General features: G+C 40.0%; 1 pseudogene; it reads right to left on the reverse strand.

Annotated features, from left to right (window-relative positions):
• Positions 1-4,546: 4,546 nt before the first annotated feature.
• Positions 4,547-4,918, reverse strand: LOC102860142 (annotated as a pseudogene).
• Between the last annotated feature and the right edge of the window lie 1,307 nt (positions 4,919-6,225).

Below are 6,225 nucleotides of genomic sequence, written 5' to 3' on the forward strand. Positions count from 1 at the left end.
TGAACTGCATACATTTGCATCAGTGTTCAATTCCTTACCACTAAGTCGCCAGAACTCCCCTATGAATTGAATAGGTATATGGAAAAGATTCAACCCTGATATACTATATACTTCTTTACATAATGTTCCTTTGTTCTGTTCAAATAACAGCTTCTTTAACAGAACAAAGGAACATTATGTAAAGAAGTATATAGTATATCAGGGTTGAATCTTTTCCCCATACCTATTCAATTCATAGGGGAGTTCTGGCGACTTAGTGGTAAGGAATTGAACACTGATGCAAATGTATGCAGTTCAAATTCACCAGCTGCTCTGCAGGAGAAAGATTGGCATTCTCCTACTGAGTGATTTACTGCCTCTCAACATCTGCTAGGGAGTCAGATATGGGTCAGTTCAAACTTGACAGTACACACCAACAATGCTCAATCTATGTACTAAGCATATCATTCAAGAAGTTGGACTGTGTGAAGAAGAATGGGTATCAGGATCAGAGGAAACTTCCTTTCATGAACTTTAGATAAACTTTCAGAAGGGGCAATCCTTGGTAAAGGTCATCATGTTAGTAAAAGTAGAAGGTAAAATAAAGAGAAGAGACCCTCAACAAGGTGAACTGATACAATGGCTGTAACAATGAGCTTCAGGATGTCACAGATGGTGAGAATGGCACATTGTAGGATGAGGTGCAGCTCTGTTGTTCATAGGGTCATTAAAATTGTAGTCAACTTGATGGCATCTAACAACAAAACCATAGTAAATCAGATGCATCAATCTTCCTTTGATCCTCCTTATTCATTGTCCAGCCATCATATTTATACGTTGTTGTTGTTGGTATGGGCTAGTCAAGTTGCCCGAGACCCTACATACAACAGCTCTGAAGCCTGCCCTTTCCTGAGCCAGTCTCAGTGACTCAGACACCTACCCCCATTGCCCTAGTTATTGTGTCAATCCATTTCATGTAAGGCCTTCCTCTGCTGCATTGTCCCTCCACCCTTGAAGCATGTTGTCCATCTCCAAGGACCAATCCGACCTGTTCACATACCCAAAGTATGTGAGACAGAGCTTCAAAATTCTAGCCTCCAAGGAGAAACTTGCTTTCAACCTCTCTAAGACAGACCTATTTGTTTTCTTGGTAGTCCATGGTATGTTCAAGGCTTTTCTCCAGCACCACAACTCAAGGACATTGATTCTTCTTCTATCATCATTAGTAATTGTCCAGCTCTCCGATACATAGCAAGTAAATACAAAGACCATGGCCTAGATATGTATCTGAGGCAATTAAAAAACACACACCAAAACCTTAGTATGTGTTGGACACACCTTAGTCCTCAAAGTAGCATCTTTGCTGTTAACTCTTTAAAAGAATTTTGCAGCAAATATGACGTATTTTCTATCCAGTTATGTATAATCACAGCTCATGTGTTGAACAAAAGATATTTGCAGCGATTAAGCAATTGACCTTGCAAGACTTTGTCATGTAAACTCCAGGGTAATTTTCATCACTAAGGCCGTATTTTTCAATTTCTTTATTTCCAACTTTGCATTTCAATCACCAGTTTCTATTAATACATTTTTTGTTTTGTGTTTGATCAACTTCACACTGCATAAATAAACACAATTAATTTCTTTCTCTTTGCCATTAGTGGTTGGTATGTAATTTGTATAATAGTCATATTAAGTGGTCGTCCTTGGAGGCATATGTATATTATCCTATCACTGACAGTATTGCACTTCTAAACAGATCTGGAAATTCTTTTCCACCAAGAATGCCACACCATTCTTTTATATATATATATATATATATATATTTCCTGTTTTTAAAAAATGTTTTATATTGATTTGCATACAGTTTGTATACATTGTATTCACACTGTGTTTCACAGAGTCATTCCCATTCATTGTGTTTTATAACCCTAATCACCATTGAATCATACACACTATTACTCTATCTTTACAGATGCTCACTGGATCTTTCCCATTTCCCTCCATCCACTAAATAATATGATCTTATGATTTCTCCCTTGCTCAACTTCACTCCTCTTTCCCAAACCCTTCCTCCCTTGGATACTCATATATGTTTTACTAGTTATCTTTCTATTTTTACAATAATGATCTTATGCAGCATTTGTCTTTATTAGACTGAATTCATTCAGCGTAATGCTTTACAGTTTATCCCAACTTATGTAGTAATTTTTAAAATCATTGTTCCTGTGGGCTGTGTAGTATTCCATTATGTGAATGTACCACAATTTCTCAATCCATTCAGTTGTGTGCCATGCCATTTGTATTCAAATTTTTCATTACCAATATGTTGTTGTTGTTAGGTGCTATTGAATTGAGCATGACTCATAGTGACCCTACGAACAAAAGATCTGAACCCTGTTCTACCCTGTACCATACTTACACTTCTGATACACAAGAGCCCATTGCAGAAGCCACTGTATCAATCCTCCTGGTTGACGGTCTCCACCCTTCCCAACATCATGTCCTTTTCCAAGGAATAGCCCCCCTAGCAAAATGCCCAAAGTTTGTGAGGCAAAGACTCAACATTCTTGCCTCAAAAAAGCAATCTGGCTGCACCCTCTCCAAGACATATCTGTTTGTTCTCTTGGCCATCCATGGGACGTCCAATGCTCTTCCTCCAACACCACAGCTCAAAGGCATCAATTCTTTTTCTACCATCCTTATTCACTGTCCAGGTCTCAGATGCATAGCTAGTAATCAGAAATACTATGGCCTGAACCAGATGCACTTTAAACCTCAAACTGACATCACTACTCCTCAATAATTTGGAAAAGTCCTTAATTGCAGATTTTCCTAGTGTAATGAGTCTCCTTATTTTATGACTGCTCATACCAAGGGTATTAATTGTGGATCCAAGCAAGATAAAGCTGTTGAAAATGTCAATCTCCTCTCTATCCATCATGACACTGCTATTGGCCCAGTTGTAAGAATCTTTGTTTTCTTGACATTGAGACACAATCCTTGAGTAAGGCTGCATTCCTTGACCTGCAACAAGTTCTTCAAGTTCTCCGCACTCTCAGCAAGTAAGGCTGTGTCATCTGCATAAAGCAGGTTATTGATGAGTCTCCCTGCAAACCTGATGACACACTCCTCTTCACAGAGTCTAGCTTCTCAGATAATTCAATGCTGGAAGAGATCGATATTTGTTCCCATTCCAAAGAAAGGTGACCCAACAGAGTGCAGAAATTATCCAACAATATCATTAATATATGCAAGCAAGATTCTGCTAAAAATTATCAAAAAATGACTGGAGCAACATGTCAACAGAGAACTGCCAGAAGTTCAAGCTGGGTATAGAAGAGGTCTTGGTATTAGGGATATTATAGCTAATGTTTGGTGGATCATGGCAGAAAGCAGAGCATACCAGAGGAATGTCTATCTGTGCTTTATTGACTTTGCAAAGGCTTTTGACTGTGTGGATCACAACAAGCTATGGCTGACTCTGAGAAGAATGGGAATCCCAGAACATATGATTGTGCTTAAAATGTGTGTAAAATGGCAGTCCTGCAGTCTCTTATCCTTTGTGTTTATGCTTTCATCTCTCTCTAGCTCTCTGTCCTTTCTTCCACGCTCAGGAAGGCAGATGGAATGTGGTGGCAAAAGAAGAGGTAGAAACCTAGAATTTGCAGGCAGAGTAGTAAAACAACCAGCTCTCCCTATTCTGGCTTGTTTCTCACAATAAATAACCTCAACCTTCCAACCAGGTCTGTGCAACCTGGTCTAGCAAACCTCACACAACCAGCATGATACAAATGGGATGCCCTTCTATTGAGAGTCTATGTCTAGTAATTGAAGCCTATTAATGAAAAAAAAAATGTGTTTCGCCTCTATTTATTCTGAGTCTGCAGTCAGTTGATAGCAATTTGATTCCTGAATTGTACGTAGCTGTATTTTGTTCCAATAAACTGATGGGGGGAGAGGGGGGGAATGACCAATGAAAATCTTATGAATAGCAGAAGTTTGTCTAATTTGTTGGCATGAAGATAACCACTTGTATAAGACTTGTCAACATTTAACTGACTTAACTCAATGATTTAAACATGTTCTTGTGATACTTGATATGCATTAAGATTTGAGGAGAAAAGTTTTTGAATTTCAGTAAATTATATTTTACAATAATGGTCTGTAAACTTCAGGTTTTTCAGATGCTGGGGTTCATGGTTCTGATGTAATCCAAGGTAAGGCAGCTGGATAGAGATACTGAAGAAAATATGGAGGTGAGACTTACTGTTTACCAAACAGCACCTCTGTCATGGTGAGAGGTAATCATCAGAAAACCAGCATCCCCTGGCCTACATTCCCTGGAGAATGAGCAAAGGACAAATGGCTGAAACAGGTAAGTAAGTGAAGGTGAAGAATAATTCACTGTCACTCATGCTAGGGACCCATTCAGCCAGAGATGTTTCAGTCGAGATGTGGGTTCCATCTTTCCTTCCATGTTCTGTAAACACTTTGAGGACCTATTCATTCTTTCTTTCTTTTTTTAAAGTATAATTTTCATTTTATTTTCAGACAAGTTTTTTCTTCAGCCTTTTAAGGAATCAAATCCTTCCATGAGCTTTGGTGGTGGTCGTGGGACAGCACCTGCAGGTCTACATCGAGGTGGAGGTGTCCGGTCCTTCAGGACTCCAGGAGAACGGTTCCTCACCACCTTTCTGTGAATGGCACAACTCACACTGTAGTGCAGTTTCACATAGAGCTTTGGAAGCACATATGCATTGAAAACACTCTCTTTGGAAATGTTCCTGAGGGCAGCTGCCTCTACTATATTTCGGATTACGAACTTCTTAATTGCCTTGTCTTTGGGCACGCACCAGGCGCAGTTCATGCAGCGAATAGGCAGCACGTGGCCACGACCCTTTTTAACAAGACCATTGTTTCTCCTTTTCTTTGCCATGTTAGAAGTGAGGGTCGGAGAGAGCGGGGACCCATTCTTTTACAAGGTAGGATTCTCCAAGAACAGCTAAGCTAACTGCCTGACACACATGTTCAGTTTATCTGCTATCATTGATCTGCATTTTGGAGCTGGAAAAGGGGAGGGATGATTTAATATCTATTTTCAAAGAATGAAGGATCTTTTTGTTCAGCTCTTGCCAGAGAGCAGACAAAGGGAACTGGTTTCACCTGTAACAGGCAGGATTTGCTTTAGACAGGAGAGAGATTTATCAGGCAAAGAGTCGGAAGACTCTGGAATGAGTTATGGTATCTCCTTACCTGGAGATCTTCTAAGTAAGATATAGTTCCCTCTGACAGGAGCAGGCGGCAGTGGGGGTGGAGACTTCTAGCTGGAGGCAGGGAAATGGACTTCAGAACCTTTGAGAGATTAGCCTTCTGCGTTTGGGATAAGCTAAGATGGGAAAATTTATGGATTTGACATCCATCAAGTGAGTAAATCTGAACCTCTGCTACAGTTTGAGGAGAAAGAAGTTTCTGGAAGCTTGCCCTGTCTTGACCACTCTATCAGTCAGGATTTCAGCAGGAAGCAAATGGCATTTTTAACTTAAGATAATTGTAGAGGAGTTTAATGAGACTATTTACAAAGGTGTAGGCAAGATGTAGAGAGATCTCTAGAAAGGATAAAGCAGTCCCCCAGTCTGCTACTATCCTACACCTAGAGGGGCAAGGGGAAGGAGCAGTTATTAGAACTGAGGAGACATCAGGGTATATACAGAGGGCCATCCTGACAGGAGCTTTTCAGGAAAGTGGCAACTAGAGAAGAACCAACGAGACATCCAGGAAAAGAAATGTTCAGACAGCACTGTCTGCCTTCCCTTCAATCTTCTGTTGGGGCATCCCATTAGTTGAGTCTATGCGAAAACCTGAGGGCAAGGAAGACTTTCCAAGTGGCTCACACTGCTCAACTCCACCAGCACGGAGCAGTTTAGAAAAGGTGAAGAGAAGATTGGGAGGGCAAACAGAAACTGATTGGCACAAACATACATGATTCTCTCACAGCATCAACTCCTTTTTAAGTTTTGGGGTTTTTTAATTGGCAGTTCTTTTTTATTCTTTTTTTTTTTCCTCCCTTCCCCAACTTCTGCCCCCTGTTTCCCATTTCCCCTTTTGAATTTCTCCACATTTTACTAGTTCTCTTTCAATTTTTATACTAACGGTCTTATGCATAAAGACTAATTTATCCTTACAAAACTGAGTTAGTTCACTCAGCATAATGCCCTCTAGATTCTCCCATGTTATATGGTATTT

The sequence above is a fragment of the Elephantulus edwardii genome, unplaced genomic scaffold (genome assembly GCF_000299155.1).
Source record: "Elephantulus edwardii isolate Elephantulus edwardi_28Jun2011 unplaced genomic scaffold, EleEdw1.0 scaffold00005, whole genome shotgun sequence".
In the NCBI taxonomy this organism is placed as follows: domain Eukaryota; kingdom Metazoa; phylum Chordata; class Mammalia; order Macroscelidea; family Macroscelididae; genus Elephantulus; species Elephantulus edwardii.